This window comes from Helianthus annuus, chromosome 3 (assembly GCF_002127325.2).
Source record: "Helianthus annuus cultivar XRQ/B chromosome 3, HanXRQr2.0-SUNRISE, whole genome shotgun sequence".
NCBI lineage: Eukaryota > Viridiplantae > Streptophyta > Magnoliopsida > Asterales > Asteraceae > Helianthus > Helianthus annuus.
In genome coordinates, this window is record NC_035435.2 from 172,850,011 (window position 1) to 172,868,010 (window position 18,000).

The following is an 18,000-nucleotide window of genomic DNA, read 5'->3' on the forward strand; positions in this document are numbered from 1 at the left end:
AAAAATCATTTTTCAAAGTATGGAAACAGAAACACAAACACACACCATGAGTTGAAATAATGATGTTTTACCTATCCCACTCGTACCAAATATGGGCACCGGCTCAACAGACTCCCTCCCAACAGACCGGTTAAACCGAGAGTAGTTGTTTTCTGATCTAGATCTAGTAATTTGGTTGTGAGTTATGTAGCTTCAGGGGCGTCTTATTATAGGAAGGAAGAAAAGAGGGTTTCAGCCGCCATGATAATTAGGGTTACATTGGATTCCAGGTGAGGAAAAGTTATGTTTGAAGTGGGCTTTTTATGTTTACTCTAGGCCGGCCCAGTAGTTTAAAAAGATAAAAGCTAGAGTTTGGGCCCTTTATGTTTACTGTAAAAGCCCATGTGGTCATGTTTAAGATGACGAAGTAACGAACGTGTGTGGCGTCGTTCAGAAGATGTTTTTCATAAGCTTCTAATCAAGTTATATTTACGACATGTTTTAGCATATTTAGATTTTGGTTGGTTCCGTTGAAGAAACAAATATGATATCGTCACCCCCCTCCCCCAAATTTTTTATTTAGACCATGGGGTATAGGTTGGGGCGTGGGTTGGCTGAAAACGCCCAAGCCACCACCCCGGGGGCTTGGGTTGGGGCGTGGGTTTGGGCGTGGCCCCATTGGCGTGGGTTTGAAGCCGGGCGTGGGGTGAGCTAGTAATTGACATGGCAGGCTCTCAATGGCCAAACCAAACCCAAGCCCCACCATACCCCATGGGCGTGGGTTTGAGTGGTGGGGAGGCTCCCATTCCACGTGTTAACAAATGCCCCAACCCAAGCCACACCATACCCCATTGCCTTAGTGTCTGCCCACGACTAAAACTAGTAGGGTACACGGTATCCTTCCTGTCGTGATAGTAGAAAGTGGAAGTGAACCCACATCAATATGTAGTTTTTTTATGGGAGTGAAGGGGGGCGTAGTCATTGGAAGAGCCGAAGAGTGGGAGAGAAAAATGTGATGGAGGGGGGCAACCCCTTTAACGGAACTGTCCTAAAAGGATCCCGGCCCAAACCATCATGTAACCACAATGTCCACCTTTATAAATTATGAATTTTAATCTTTATTTTTCGATCTTATTTTTCTAATGTATCCGGTTAGTTTGTTAATATGTAATTGTTTTTTCTTTAACTTTGGTTTAAAAGTTAATTATATATATATATATATTATATATATATATGGATCCCATTAAGTCTAACCAACTTGAAAATCATTGATGACCGTTGGATCCTTTCAGGATTAAATCCTAGCCGTGTTAACTCAAAAAAGTAACTGAAAGAGTGGCAGTTCACGGCGGTTTCACATTCTCTTTCCTATTCTGATGCAGTTAGGAGGTTTCCGGTGGTTTTACCCTATCCACGTTCGCACGCTATTTACCCCACTCCTCTTTTTTCTCCAGTTTACGTGGTATTAAAGAAGGCAACCATCCCTCCTTTCTTTCTTTAATCACAGCAACAACACTTCATTTGTTTCTTCACTTCCAATCGTTCATCACCGAAATCAGTGTTCGCTTCACGGTTGAAGCATACAATCACCACCATTTAGCCTCCGGTCACAGGAAACCATCGCAGGTTGCCGTTTGTTAATAAGGTATCATAGCTACTATTTTGCTCTTTCTTTTTGTTTTTCTCCGATTGGATTTGTATTTTATCAAAGGCATCATCGAATTTTGGTGTTGTTTGATCTAGGGTGTGAACCAATAATCTTTACTTCTTCCTCAGATCTTATCAAGGTGAGTTTAAATTTCTTAATTTTGGTTCGCCGGGTCAACAGAAAACAACGTAGGTGCGGATCAAGCTGACATATACGGGAAATTGGCCGATTGCCTCAATAATGTACAGCCTGGTAACCCTAGGGTTGCTTGTCTTTGAAAGGTTTCTCATTTCTGACCATATGCTAAATTAAAGGGAAAATTGCTTACAAATGCCCCACCCACAATATCTGCACTGCTAATGTTCTTTTTGAGGTTTTTAAGGCTGTTAAACAAACACAGGCAATGATGGTTGTAACGCCCCAAAACTGAATTATTAATTTGCTAGTTTGTTATTATGTTTAACAAAAGGGGGTATAATAACTAGGTTAGTAAACCTAGTTAATTGTCTAGCAAATTAAGTAAAGGATTGAAACTTGTGGTAACTATGATGGGTAATAAACTTGAGGGACTAGGATTGCCAAAGTTGAAAGTGAATTTAATTAAAACAAAAATCTCACACACACAAGGTGTGTGTGTGTGCGTGAGAACGATCAGGAGAAGGGAGTGAGGGGTGTAAACCCTAACCCTCAAGAAACCATCAAATTGAAGAAGGATTTCAGCCTAAACTAATGCATGAACACGTTTTCTTGATGATCTAGCCCTATTAAACATGTGGTAAGTTGTAATTTACGATTTAATGATCTTGCTATGAAGTGGGTTATGAACAATCCATGAAATTGTACGAAATTGATCATGTACATGTGTTAGAATCACTATATAGAACATGAACTATGCAAGATTCTAAGTAATTTGATGATTTTGGATGAAACCCACTTGTAGTAGTGAAGATGATGATATGGATAATTATACATGTTTAATTGTTGTGTAAAATTCATGTATGATGTTGTATGTAATGAGTAATTGTTAGTTAATTTGGGTATATTATGAGAATTTTATGATTCTAGTGGATCTTGATGATCTTGATATGAACATGTAATATTATGCATAAAATACTTGTACATTAGGCTTAGAAAGTTGTACGCACACCAAGTGTTTGATGAAATGTCTAAATGGAAATGATGTGTGAAATTGTATGCAAGTAATAGGTAATTATATATAGAACGTGATAATAATGTATTTGATAGTAAACTAACATGAGAAGTGCGTTTTAGATATAGTTCATGCGGAGGCTATGTTGAAAGGATGTTGGGTTAGCTAAGTATGAGTTAAGGTGTTAGTTGTGAAGATATGAAAATGTTGGTGTGGAAGAAATGGATTATGTATGTACATGTGTATATAATTAGGTGATCATGTAGTTTAATATGTCATATAATACGATCATGAAATGCGTATAATACTATGCTCTACCATATTAAGATGGATACATGTTCATAAGTTGAAAGTGTGTAAGTAAGACAGTTGACTTTTTGAAAGTCAACAATGAATGAATAACATGGTTAGCCTTTCGGACACAATTATAATAGTAGAGAAGTAATGTGTTATGTACTAGATGATCTACATGTCGTGTACGATGATAATTGAGATGCGTGAATGTGGAACAGGGTGACTTTTAGTCTATGCCTTATGTATGTGGTATTTGGTTAATAAAAATGCAAGTAATATATGAATGGAAGGAAATGAATGTTAGTATGAATGAGCATTTGTGCTAACCATAATATGATTGTAATGACATGAAAGGAGAGGGATCACATTAGCATGGACTCAAGAACGGAACGCTAACGGGTCATGAGGAGGTGAGGAAGCAAGCTTGAACACGGACGCTTAAGGTAAGTGATTCCGCAATCACTTCTTAGTTGTTATGTAATGTTATATGCAATCTAATTATATGTGATAATTGAGGTCAAATAGGAATGAGTTGTATGATGTCAATAAAGTATTAAACGGATCTTAGTTTGATCCAAGCTAGGCAGGTGTGATTAAGAAATTGTAGCTAAGTAGTGAGATTGGTTACTCATGCAAGAAATTCCTTTGTTATTAAGGATATAGCATAATTGACTAAAATGCCCTTGATAGGTGTATCGGGCAAACGACCTTAGAAGTTGTTTGGAATCAAGATATTCGATTAGTATAATATTTTGGTCAAGCATGAAAATGTGGAGTATGTTTTTGTATGTCATAAACTACTTAATGCATAAATACCCATAACGGGTCAAGGTAAGCTTCTGACCAAAAATATGTTAAAAATAGGTAAGACATCCAAGAATTTAATCCTCTATGATAAATGACGTTGATATTAAAAGGTTCATGAGGAGTCGAGGTTAAGTAATCAGATTATGTTGATAAATGCACGAACGGGTCAAATAGTTAGAAAAGGGTAATATGTCGAATGCACGTAAGTTAAGAAATTCCTTATTCCGGAGGTAGGATTTTAAGTTGATATGATAGAATGTGAATTTACAAGCATGTAGGAAGAAACGGGAGGTTAAACGGGTAAACGGTTCAAAAGTTATGCGCGTTTTAGTGCGTACGGACGACGAAACGGAACTGCAGAAAACTGCAGTTTCTAGAGGGCGTCGCCGACGGGTATGGGGGCGTCGCCGACGGGCTCCAGAAAGTGAATTTTTGTGCTGACGGGTTAATCTCCTGTCTACGGGTTTTTGGGCTACGGGTAAATGCAAGGCCCGTCGCCGACGGCCCTAGGGGCGTCGGCGACGGCCTCCCCAAGTTCCAAAAGCTGAAATCTTGTTATTTAAGTTATTTTATGTATCGTAGGCTTCGGTTTGTCATCCGTGGTCTACGGCGGACCTTCCAAACATGATTTTGATGGTTCCTTAGATGTTTATGAGCTATAAAGCTAAGTCTAAGACCCATGTAAATAATGTATGATTATGTAAGAGGTACGCGTGATCTAGCATGTGTACATAAAGGTATGCATGTAGGTAATGACGTAGGAAGGGTATGAACAAATGTAGATGTGTATGTATGTATGTATAAAGATATGTACGAGTGTATGCATGTATGTAATGATGTAGGAAAGGTTTGTATGTATATAGATGTGCATGTATGTATGTATAAAGATATGTACGAGTGTATGCATGTATGTAATGATGTAGGAAAGGTTTGTACGTATATAGATGTGCATGTATGTATGTATAAAGATATGTACGAGTGTATGCATGTATGTAATGATGTAGGAAAGGTTTGTACGTATATAGATGTGCATGTATGTATGTATAAAGATATGTACGAGTGTATGCATGTATGTAATGATGTAGGAAAGGTTTGTACGTATATAGATGTGCATTTATGTATGTATAAAGATATGCACGAGCGTATGCATGTATGTAAAGATGTAGGAAAGGTACGTACGTATGTAGAAGTATATGTATGTATGTAATAAGACATGTATGAGAGTATACACATATGTAAAATTGTAGGGAAGATATGTACGTGCGTAGATGTGTATGTATGTATGTAATTACGCATGTATGTATAATTTAGTCACGTTGAGGGCTAACGTTATTAATGGTGCACCTTGAGAATGAAAAGTAATGCAGGTACATTATTGAAGCCTCACCAGGAAATGGATACGCATATGAAATGCTTAAAGTTTGAAAGATGACGAAATGTGAAGTGTACGCGAATGAATCTTGTTTATATAATGTGTACTAATGTTATGAATGTATGTGGTGAGTGCAGGTTATACGGATAACGGGCGGATTATCACAAGAATTAGAGATCGAAGACCGAGTCACGAGATAGATTGTACGGGAATAATTAAGTATGTACTATTAGTAAACATGACTTATATTTTATCTTTGTAAAAGATACATTTTTAAAACGAACTTTCAAGTAAGTCAAGACGTTTGTAATGAAAGAAATTTTATGGTACGAATTTCCGCTGCGACTTTTAACAAATACGAATTAGGGCGTAACAAGTTGGTATCAGAGCCCTGGTTTGAGAGAATCAAGTAATAGAAAGTAAATGCTTGAACTCAAACCGGTGTGCTCTCGTAATCAAGAACCCGTACAATCCAAGACTCGATCGAGGCCTAAATGCAAAAGCAAATGTAAGTATGTATTAGATTATGTATTTGAAGGAAACTAATAGTATGTTATGTGCAAGGTAAGCTTAAGAGTTTGAAGAGGATGATCCGTGAATGCAGAATAGGATGAACGCTAAGGCGGGCAAAGGTGCAAATAGGCAAATTAACCCCAGGTACACACTACTAACATGTATGAGTACCGATGTCAAAAGAAAAAGGAAGGGGTCTCCTTGGGAGGGTAATTATTAAACGAAAGACAATGATGTGGTCTTGGGGAAGTTTTAGAAATATGCACGAAACTGAAACCCATTTCTCTGGCATAAGGCGATGATTACACGAAGGCACGAAACTAGTGTGTGAATTGCGCACCTGGCCAGTACGCAAGAAGCATATGACGTTCGTGAGACCGTAGCAATTATTGCAGGTATGTCCGGTAGAACTGGGTAGCAGGTGGGCGCTATGTTGTAGCGAATGCGAAAAAGCAAATCCATTGCGGATTTGGTTATGCTAACGAAGGTTATGAAAAGTTATGCGAGTCGACCGGTTCTAGCGAACAAGTCGAATAAGAATAAGCTACCATCCGTTTTGAACGGGTGATTTTGAATGCTCTAATGAATGCTAGAAGCTTAATCCGTTATACAGATTGAAAGAAGAAGTTATGATTAAAAGCGAAAGACCCAGTTATTTGGGTAGTGGAATATGTATGCTTAACTCTCGTTGAGAGTGTTTATGCCAAACCCAGTTATTTGGGTAGTGGAATATGTATGCTTAACTCTCGTTGAGAGTGTTTATGCCAAACCAAGTTATTTGGGTAGTGGAATGTGTATGCTTAACTCTCGTTGAGAGTGTTTATGCCAAACCCAGTTATTTGGGTAGTGGAATGTGTATGCTTAACTCTCGTTGAGAGTGTTTATGCCGAAACCCAATTATTTGGGTAGTCGAATGTGTATGCTTAACTCTCATTGAGAGCGTTTATGCCGAACCCCATTTACTTGGGTAGTTGAATGTGTAAGAAAGAAGAAAGCTCCTATATGAATAGAACTAAAATGAAGTAATTATGATTCGACAACTAAGATGACTAACCTTAAAACCTTGTTGCTGAAGGTAGGTAAAACTTTAAGTTTTTGTTAAACACATGTAAGAAAGAAAAGGTAAGAATGACATGTTTGAAACCGCTAGATGGATTCAAACATAGAAGGAATGAAGGGTATGGATGTTACGTTTAAATCCGTGGGACGGATTTAAAACATAAAAGGATGTAATGAATGCCTTTATAAGTAAGCATTAATATAGGTTTGAATATATAGGGACGATGAACTATTACTAACCGGTCAAGGAAATGAGAAGGTTACGTGGAAGTATGGCATGGGAAGTATAGATTTGTTAAGAAGAAGTCAAACATGATAGGTGTATGTATAAATGGAAGTGAGAAAGGTTTCGGGGACGAAACCTCATTTAAGGGGGGTAGACTTGTAACGCCCCAAAACTGAATTATTAATTTGCTAGTTTGTTATTATGTTTAACAAAAGGGGGTATAATAACTAGGTTAGTAAACCTAGTTAATTGTCTAGCAAATTAAGTAAAGGATTGAAACTTGTGGTAACTATGATGGGTAATAAACTTGAGGGACTAGGATTGCCAAAGTTGAAAGTGAATTTAATTAAAACAAAAATCTCACACACACAAGGTGTGTGTGTGCGTGAGAACGATCAGGAGAAGGGAGTGAGGGGTGTAAACCCTAACCCTCAAGAAACCATCAAATTGAAGAAGGATTTCAGCCTAAACTAATGCATGAACACGTTTTCTTGATGATCTAGCCCTATTAAACATGTGGTAAGTTGTAATTTACGATTTAATGATCTTGCTATGAAGTGGGTTATGAACAATCCATGAAATTGTACGAAATTGATCATGTACATGTGTTAGAATCACTATATAGAACATGAACTATGCAAGATTCTAAGTAATTTGATGATTTTGGATGAAACCCACTTGTAGTAGTGAAGATGATGATATGGATAATTATACATGTTTAATTGTTGTGTAAAATTCATGTATGATGTTGTATGTAATGAGTAATTGTTAGTTAATTTGGGTATATTATGAGAATTTTATGATTCTAGTGGATCTTGATGATCTTGATATGAACATGTAATATTATGCATAAAATACTTGTACATTAGGCTTAGAAAGTTGTACGCACACCAAGTGTTTGATGAAATGTCTAAATGGAAATGATGTGTGAAATTGTATGCAAGTAATAGGTAATTATATATAGAACGTGATAATAATGTATTTGATAGTAAACTAACATGAGAAGTGCGTTTTAGATATAGTTCATGCGGAGGCTATGTTGAAAGGATGTTGGGTTAGCTAAGTATGAGTTAAGGTGTTAGTTGTGAAGATATGAAAATGTTGGTGTGGAAGAAATGGATTATGTATGTACATGTGTATATAATTAGGTGATCATGTAGTTTAATATGTCATATAATACGATCATGAAATGCGTATAATACTATGCTCTACCATATTAAGATGGATACATGTTCATAAGTTGAAAGTGTGTAAGTAAGACAGTTGACTTTTTGAAAGTCAACAATGAATGAATAACATGGTTAGCCTTTCGGACACAATTATAATAGTAGAGAAGTAATGTGTTATGTACTAGATGATCTACATGTCGTGTACGATGATAATTGAGATGCGTGAATGTGGAACAGGGTGACTTTTAGTCTATGCCTTATGTATGTGGTATTTGGTTAATAAAAATGCAAGTAATATATGAATGGAAGGAAATGAATGTTAGTATGAATGAGCATTTGTGCTAACCATAATATGATTGTAATGACATGAAAGGAGAGGGATCACATTAGCATGGACTCAAGAACGGAACGCTAACGGGTCATGAGGAGGTGAGGAAGCAAGCTTGAACACGGACGCTTAAGGTAAGTGATTCCGCAATCACTTCTTAGTTGTTATGTAATGTTATATGCAATCTAATTATATGTGATAATTGAGGTCAAATAGGAATGAGTTGTATGATGTCAATAAAGTATTAAACGGATCTTAGTTTGATCCAAGCTAGGCAGGTGTGATTAAGAAATTGTAGCTAAGTAGTGAGATTGGTTACTCATGCAAGAAATTCCTTTGTTATTAAGGATATAGCATAATTGACTAAAATGCCCTTGATAGGTGTATCGGGCAAACGACCTTAGAAGTTGTTTGGAATCAAGATATTCGATTAGTATAATATTTTGGTCAAGCATGAAAATGTGGAGTATGTTTTTGTATGTCATAAACTACTTAATGCATAAATACCCATAACGGGTCAAGGTAAGCTTCTGACCAAAAATATGTTAAAAATAGGTAAGACATCCAAGAATTTAATCCTCTATGATAAATGACGTTGATATTAAAAGGTTCATGAGGAGTCGAGGTTAAGTAATCAGATTATGTTGATAAATGCACGAACGGGTCAAATAGTTAGAAAAGGGTAATATGTCGAATGCACGTAAGTTAAGAAATTCCTTATTCCGGAGGTAGGATTTTAAGTTGATATGATAGAATGTGAATTTACAAGCATGTAGGAAGAAACGGGAGGTTAAACGGGTAAACGGTTCAAAAGTTATGCGCGTTTTAGTGCGTACGGACGACGAAACGGAACTGCAGAAAACTGCAGTTTCTAGAGGGCGTCGCCGACGGGTATGGGGGCGTCGCCGACGGGCTCCAGAAAGTGAATTTTTGTGCTGACGGGTTAATCTCCTGTCTACGGGTTTTTGGGCTACGGGTAAATGCAAGGCCCGTCGCCGACGGCCCTAGGGGCGTCGGCGACGGCCTCCCCAAGTTCCAAAAGCTGAAATCTTGTTATTTAAGTTATTTTATGTATCGTAGGCTTCGGTTTGTCATCCGTGGTCTACGGCGGACCTTCCAAACATGATTTTGATGGTTCCTTAGATGTTTATGAGCTATAAAGCTAAGTCTAAGACCCATGTAAATAATGTATGATTATGTAAGAGGTACGCGTGATCTAGCACGTGTACATAAAGGTATGCATGTAGGTAATGACGTAGGAAGGGTATGAACAAATGTAGATGTGTATGTATGTATGTATAAAGATATGTACGAGTGTATGCATGTATGTAATGATGTAGGAAAGGTTTGTATGTATATAGATGTGCATGTATGTATGTATAAAGATATGTACGAGTGTATGCATGTATGTAATGATGTAGGAAAGGTTTGTACGTATATAGATGTGCATGTATGTATGTATAAAGATATGTACGAGTGTATGCATGTATGTAATGATGTAGGAAAGGTTTGTACGTATATAGATGTGCATGTATGTATGTATAAAGATATGTACGAGTGTATGCATGTATGTAATGATGTAGGAAAGGTTTGTACGTATATAGATGTGCATTTATGTATGTATAAAGATATGCACGAGCGTATGCATGTATGTAAAGATGTAGGAAAGGTACGTACGTATGTAGAAGTATATGTATGTATGTAATAAGACATGTATGAGAGTATACACATATGTAAAATTGTAGGGAAGATATGTACGTGCGTAGATGTGTATGTATGTATGTATGTAATTACGCATGTATGTATAATTTAGTCACGTTGAGGGCTAACGTTATTAATGGTGCACCTTGAGAATGAAAAGTAATGCAGGTACATTATTGAAGCCTCACCAGGAAATGGATACGCATATGAAATGCTTAAAGTTTGAAAGATGACGAAATGTGAAGTGTACGCGAATGAATCTTGTTTATATAATGTGTACTAATGTTATGAATGTATGTGGTGAGTGCAGGTTATACGGATAACGGGCGGATTATCACAAGAATTAGAGATCGAAGACCGAGTCACGAGATAGATTGTACGGGAATAATTAAGTATGTACTATTAGTAAACATGACTTATATTTTATCTTTGTAAAAGATACATTTTTAAAACGAACTTTCAAGTAAGTCAAGACGTTTGTAATGAAAGAAATTTTATGGTACGAATTTCCGCTGCGACTTTTGACAAATACGAATTAGGGCGTAACAATGGTGGAGAGATAATTGTTTTGGTTTTATTGTAAAATCATGTAGCTATATTGTTGCAAGTGTTATCTATACATTATTCCTTGCTCATATTGATTTGAATTTGAGTCCGTTATTTTATTTTATAGTATGTGATTATATATTTCCTCATTTTTCTTTCTATCTAGCAATATCCAACTCTTATTAAATTATTTCGCAGGTGAATAATGATTCGAATGATAGTGTTTTGAAGTTAATGTTACATGGAGACCAAGTATTCGATGAAATGTCTTAATGACAAAATCGAAATGATCAGTTTGGAATGATCATGAATTTTGAGCATGAGATCCCATCTTCTTCAGAGCTTGATTGTAATTTGTAAGTAAAATCCTATATAGTTTGTGAGTATGATTGTGTTTATAGATGAATCTCACTTGATTTTAATGTACTTACTAATTTAGTAGAATTTTGGTTTTGGTAGAAAACATATGGAGTCTCTTTTTCCAAGAATGGTTCTTATATTTTTTTAAAGATGATGTTTTTTTAATGTAAGTTTGCAACAAACTAATAGAGGTGGCAACAAGAGCAGTTTATGTAACAGTTGAGGGTTGAAACAGGGTCATTTTAGTACTGTTCAAAGCGTGTTGGGTTAGTCTGACTCGCGAACATTTATCTATGTTTTTTTTACCTAATCGATGAGTTTATTGTTAAGCTTTATTGATCTTTTCAAGATAACGTATAATATGTCGTAACGGAATATCTACATGTTGGAGGCATGATGACATTACTTATGAGAAAAGATACTTGATTGATGATGAAGCCAGATTTTATGATGATGAAACAGTTTAGCATTCGAATCCATCCAAAAACATTATTATGTGAATATGCATGCTATAATTAATGTACTTCATTGAAGTTTAATCATGTAGTACTTATTTTGTTATGTTGGATTGTAACAGAGGTATCGAGCCTAATAATTTGCTACTCGATAGATATGGGCATCTGAGATTATTAGATATCGGATTGTGTAAACTGTTGGATTGTAGTGCATTGGAAGAGAAATATTTCACTACAATGGATAATGTTTGGGGTTCCTTGTAGGTGAATATATTTACACTAATTTATTAGGCATGTGACAGTTGGTAGCTTGGATGATGCTATCAATTATTCAATATCATTTTGTCAATTCACTGTTGAATGGGGCTGAAAAGTTTAAGGTCAGTATATGATAATTTTATAATGGGTTGTAAATGGTGAAGGTTGGAGATGGTTGATTGGTTGGTGGGTAGTAGAGCAGTTTTGTTTTCATTTTTATTTTATGTGTGTGTCTGTATATATATATATATATATATATATATATATATAGGTTTAGGATCCTGTACAAAGTGCTTAATTTGTAAGAAGTGTAAGAAATATTCCTGGAATGACAAGTGTCCATCCTCTTAATTAATTCAAAAGGGTAGTTTTGTAATTGTACATTTTTGTCATTTAATTCAAATTCAACATAACTGATCCAAAAATAACCGTCCATGAGATTGTTTAGGGATTTGAACGAATTTTGTAATTTCCATACGATTGTGTTATACGTATCTTTCAATCATCATTAATTGTAAATACATAAAGGATTATCAAATCGATATCCCCATTCCAGTTGTTTAACGTCTGCGCCTTTTTTCGATTCTGGTGTTTTATATCAATTTCAATGGAGTCCAGCGATGCAGGTTAATGTGTATCATAGTGTTTTATTCTGGTGTTCTATTAAGTTGTATGGTGTTATATTCATAGAAGGTTGCTGAGGATTCCAGATAAAACACCATGACTTGAATCATGGCGTGGTGTTTTATCTGGTGACATTGTTCATGGCATAGTGTTTTAAACATCTGGAGACAAAACACCACGCCATGAACAATGGCTCCAGATAAAACACCACGGCATGAATAATGTCTCCAGATAAAACACCACACCATGAACAATGTCTTCAGATAAAACACCACGCTATGAACAATGTCTCCAGATAAAACACCACGCCATGAATAATGTCTCCTGATAAAACACCACACTATGAACAAGGTATCCAGATAAAACACCATGACTTGAATCCTAGTCATGGTGTTTTAAAATCTGGGAATGTTTTGTATTTATAAAACACTACGCCATGAACAATGTCTCCAGATAAAACACCACGCCATCAACAATGTCTCCAGTTAAAACACCATGACTTGAATCTGCGTTTACGTTTTAAAAATCTGGGAATGTTTTAAAGTATGAAGAAATTCGCTGATTTTTTTTGGAGATTGATGGCGGTTACATATAATTCGCTGATTTTTAGGAGTTTGATGGGTGGTTTTGAAACGGTTACCATATTTGAAATGTTGGAAAAGTCACTATTGCCCTTCAATTTTTACATAAGGTCCTTCTAATTAAAACACAATTTACATTTTATACCCTATTGATCTCAACCATTAGATCAAATATCCAATGGTTTAAAACACTTCTTACCCTTCTTACATTTTAGACACTTTTTACCATATCCCTACCCTATATATATATATATATATATATATATAGGGGACCGCTAAAATAAGAACCACTCCCAGTTGTAAGAACCGTAAGAACCACTCTCCACCAATCACATTCAGCCAACAAAAAGGGTAATTTAGTCATTTACCCCATATGTCACATCCATCCTCTCTCCTCTCTCCTCTCTTTAATGCACTCTCCTCTCTCCTCTCTCCTCTCTCCTCTCTTTTCTATTTAAAGTTGCAGACTTCTTTCTCATCTCTCATTTATTTCTTCATCTTCAAAAGTCCACCAATAAAACCACCGACCACCACCACCACCACCACCGTCTGGTGGTGGTGCTACGAAGCAATAGATCAGAGAGACGAGGAGAAAGAGGAGGCCAGACACCCCCTTTTGGTGTCTCTGGTTAATGTGTCGACGGCGGTGGTGGCGGTGTGTCGACGACGGTGGCGGCGGCGAACGATGGCGGTGAGGGGGGCTGGGTGAATCTGGTGCTTTCTGATCCCCAGTTGTGGGTTTTGACCCCTGTTTTTTCCGGCGACCACCCTGTTGTCGGTGACCCCTAAACACCACACCTTTTTTGGCTGATTATTGGGTGTTTGAGTTTTGGGGGTTTTGATTTTGGGGGTAATTAATGGCAGCCAGATGTTCAACCAAATCACGTATGTTCACCACTAGTCGGAGAGGGAAAGAGGACGGAGGCCGGCGGCAGCGCCACCGTGAGCGGCGGAGGTCCTGGACTCCTCCCGACGAGTTGATGCTTTGTCTGACTTGAATGATTTGGTATGTTGTTTGATGTTTTTGGTTAAGTTCTGGACTTTTTTGTTTGATGTTTGAATGATGTTCTTGTGGGTTTGAATATGGGTTTGAATCTTTGTGGGTTTGTCTTGTGGCTTTGAATATGGGTTTGAATATGGGTTTGATTCTGTTGAATCTGTTGGATTTTTTTATGTTGAAACTGGGTTTGATTATGTTGAAACTGGGGTTTGATTCTGTTGAATCTGTTGGATTTTTTTATGAATCTGTGTTGAATATGTTTGAATCATGTTCTTTGTTCCTTTTGAATCTTTAAATCGGTTGAATATGGTGCCTTATTTTTGAATGTTTGAATCTGTGGGTGTTGCTGGGTTTTTGCTGGTGCGTTGTTGGTATTTTTTCGAACAGTGAACTATGTAGGTTGTGATCCGGTTTTAGTTTGGGGGCGATGATGATGAAAAAAAAACCCGCATATTTTGATGACGATGGCGCGGCAAGAACGGCGGAGGGTAGGTTTTTGAACCTGCAACCCCACTTTTGCAGCCTCTGATTATCGGAAAATCTGAGCCAAAACTTCGTTTTTTTTTTCAAAAATCCACTCGTTCTTTTGATTTTTGTTTGTTGGGTTTTTATTTTTTTAATTTTAGGCGTCGATGATGATAACAATATATCTGAGACGCTTCACCGAGTGTGCGATTTTCTGGGTGCGTTCGGTTTTGCGTAAAAACGGTTTTGTAAAAAAAAAAGTTAAACCGTAAACTTTTACGTAAAACGTAAAATGTAAAACTTAAAATTTTTTACGTAAAACGGAAAACGTAAAAAGTTTTTCGTAAAGCGTAAAAAGTTTTAGGTAAAACGTAAATCGTAAATTTTTTTTAGTAAAACGTAAAAAGTTTTACGTTAAACTTAAAACGTTTTTGTAAAAAAAAGTTATACCGTAAAATTTTTAACGTAAAACGTAAAAAAGTTTTACGTAAAACGTAAAAAGTTTTTCGTAAAACGTAAAAAGTTTTTCGCCAAAACTTCGTTTTTTTTTCAAAAATCCACTCGTTCTTTTGATTTTTGTTTGTTGGTTTTTTTTTGAGGCGTCGATGATGATAGCAAACTATCTGAGACACCCCCGAGTGTGCGATTTTCTGTTGCGTTCGGTTTTGCGTAGAAACGTTTTTGGAAAAAAAAAAGTTAAACCGTAAACTTTGTTAACGTAAACCGTAAACTTTTTATCGTAAAAACGTAAAAACGTGAAGCGTAAAAAGTGTTACGTAAATTTTTTCGTAAGTTTTACGTAAAACGTAAAACTTAAAAAGTTTTACGTAAAATGTAAATTTTTTTTCGTAAAACATAAAAAGTTTTACGTAAAACGTAAAAAGTTTTACGTAAACCGTAAAAAGTTTTACGTAAAACGTAAAACGTAATTTTTTTAGTAAAACGTAAAACATAAAGTTTTTTTAGTAAAACGTAAAAAGTTTTACATTAAAAAACGTCGAAAAAAACGGCGCGTTAAAAAAACGCCGATTGAGAAAAACGGCGCCTTTAAAAAACGGCGTGGAAAAACGGCGCGTAAAAACCGCGCGCAAAAAAACGGGGCTAAATGGGGCGTAAAAAAATTGGGGCAAAACGGGGTGAAAAAAATTTGGGCAGAGACGGAGCATAAAAAACGGCGCGCAAAAAACGGGACGTAAAAAACGTCACGGTAAAACGGGACGCCAAAAACCAGCGCGCAAAAAAATTCGGTTTGTTAAAAAAATGTTAATTTAAAAAAAGATCTTAATAAAAATATTTTTTAATAAAAAATTATCACAAAATCTGAATTAAAAAAAATGATTTTAATAAAAAATTATTATACAAATCTGAATTTAAAAATATTGTTTAACATAAAATTCTGTTTTTTTAATATAAAGTAATTAATGAATAAGACAAATAGACAATTAAATATAATATATATATAAAGACAAAATAGTGTAATTTTACTATACTACCCTTTTGGATTAAAATATTAAAGACATAATAAGACAAAATCTATTTAATATTAATTTTAGTTACTTTAAATCTCATCCATCCATCTCTTTAATCTAAAGGCTAGAAAGTGGTTCTCTCAGTTCTTACAACTGGAGGTGGTTCTCATTCTAGCGGTCCCCTATATATATATATATATATATATATATATATATATATATATATATATATATATATATATAAGTGAAGGGGTTAACCACTGCACACTCATGTTATATAACCCTCCTTTCTTATGCATTTGCCACGTGTTGTATAACCCCACATCGCAAGGGGTTATGAGAGGTTACTACTACGCATGGCCTTAGTACAAGTTAGAAAAAAATAAGCTTCCTTTCACCATTCAAGTTTTTTTTTCAAAGGGGCTGCACCAGCTTCTGGAATTGTTGGAGTGGAACATCAAATTTGTTGTTGTGCAGGTCAGTTTGAAGAATGGTTGATAAGAAGGTTAGTTTTAGCTCTTTTTTCTATTCATTAATTTGCTAATATAGCTATTGCTGCTACTTTCTAAATATTGTATGAAAAAATATTAAATTTACATGATGATGTATGAAATTTAAACATATGATTCTCATAACTTTGTATCTTTTAAATTTGTGTAAGGGGTTTACCCTGTATCTACTAAATTCATGATATTGTTTAACGCTGGTGGATCTTTTCATTTGCCACAAAGCGCAAGTCATTAAAAAGTTAAATGGTTGTGACTTTTTACAAAAGGAGAAAGCAACCCCAAACACCCTCAATATGGATTCTCTTTGTTTGTTACGTTGTTAGTGTAACCCGTCCACCGGACGGGTATTAAACTAGTTATACTAGAAGATATTAAGTTGATTTAGATTGTGACATCAATGTTTTCATATGTAGATATTAAGTTGATTTAGATTGTGACATCAATGTTTTCATATGTCAAGTTTGGATACATGTGTTCTTTATGAATACGCGTAACGAATTCAACGATATATTTGCATTTGCCCATCCTATTTAATGTTTGTACAAGATGTGTGAGCACTACATTTTAAAATTTAAAGCATGGCCCACGTTTTTAATAAATGGGCCTGACTTGATTTGATTGATAGCTTGTTTAGCTGAATGGTTAATTTTGTCACTCAAGTTAATCTAGAGGTTAAAATAAGTTTTTTTTTATAGAACGAAAAAAAGTCTCACTTGTCACTCAAGTTAATCTAGATGTTAAAATAAGGTTTTTTATTGAACCACAAAAAGTGACACGTGTAAACACATCCTGCTAGTGGTTATGTTCAATGTCGACTCCTCGACTGTCATGAGACCGTGCCCCCGTTAGGTTCGAACCCAGAATTAAAGCTCCGGTTCGTCGCTTCACCCAGATGCCTCTCGAAAATGGTATAAGCGAGAATCGAACCTATGTCTCCACTAGAGAGGACACACCTCATGATCATTGAACCAACATCTCAGGACAATAAGTTATAATATGAAACTAGATATTTTTATAATGGATCCAAAGAGGCCTCCATGACTAACATTTGTCGTTATAAATAGTACACCACCGTCATCATTAACACCCACTGCAACCACCAATGTGTTAGTCATCCGTCTATCGTCACGCCTACCACTGTGGACGGCATGGCGAAACTTTTAAGGGGCGGCCGACCCCCCGAACCTTTTGCTCAGTAGCGGAGAGTATTTATTTTCGTATAAAAATTTTTGGTATATACATTTTCAACCCCCAGTTTTATAGAAATTTTTAGGTCCGGTAACTTCGGTCCCCGGTCAAAGATCTCAAGCTTCACTACTGGTCGGCGGCACTACCTCCTCACCCCAACACCTCTCACACCTTTCTCAATTTGATAGTTAAATACGTTTCCAATAGCATGAAAAATCAAAATCACAATTTGACATTTAGACTTTTGTGACATGTACATGTTTTTAACTTTACGTTGTCATGCATCTGTTACAAAACTT

At 36.0% G+C, this 18,000-nt stretch overlaps 3 long non-coding RNA genes across 6 annotated transcripts; all 3 read left to right on the top strand.

Annotated features, from left to right (window-relative positions):
• Window positions 1-1,504: 1,504 nt before the first annotated feature.
• On the top strand, window positions 1,505-16,621 carry LOC110930920. 2 transcript variants are annotated; one of them, XR_002588117.2, is made up of 4 exons: window positions 1,505-1,624; window positions 1,723-1,766; window positions 10,991-11,148; window positions 16,482-16,621. It is a non-coding gene; the product is annotated as an uncharacterized LOC110930920 (long non-coding RNA). The 2 variants fall into 2 exon arrangements; XR_004888964.1 differs by lacking the exon at window positions 16,482-16,621 and having other exon boundaries at window positions 10,991-11,212.
• Window positions 2,142-5,498, top strand: LOC110930922. Of its 2 annotated transcripts, none has more exons than XR_002588120.2 (3): window positions 2,142-2,402; window positions 3,426-3,514; window positions 5,388-5,498. It is a non-coding gene; the product is annotated as an uncharacterized LOC110930922 (long non-coding RNA). The 2 variants fall into 2 exon arrangements; XR_002588121.2 differs by having other exon boundaries at window positions 3,431-3,514.
• LOC110930921 lies at window positions 7,306-10,667 on the top strand. 2 transcript variants are annotated; one of them, XR_002588118.2, is made up of 3 exons: window positions 7,306-7,567; window positions 8,591-8,679; window positions 10,557-10,667. It is a non-coding gene; the product is annotated as an uncharacterized LOC110930921 (long non-coding RNA). The 2 variants fall into 2 exon arrangements; XR_002588119.2 differs by having other exon boundaries at window positions 8,596-8,679.
• Window positions 16,622-18,000: the final 1,379 nt, after the last annotated feature.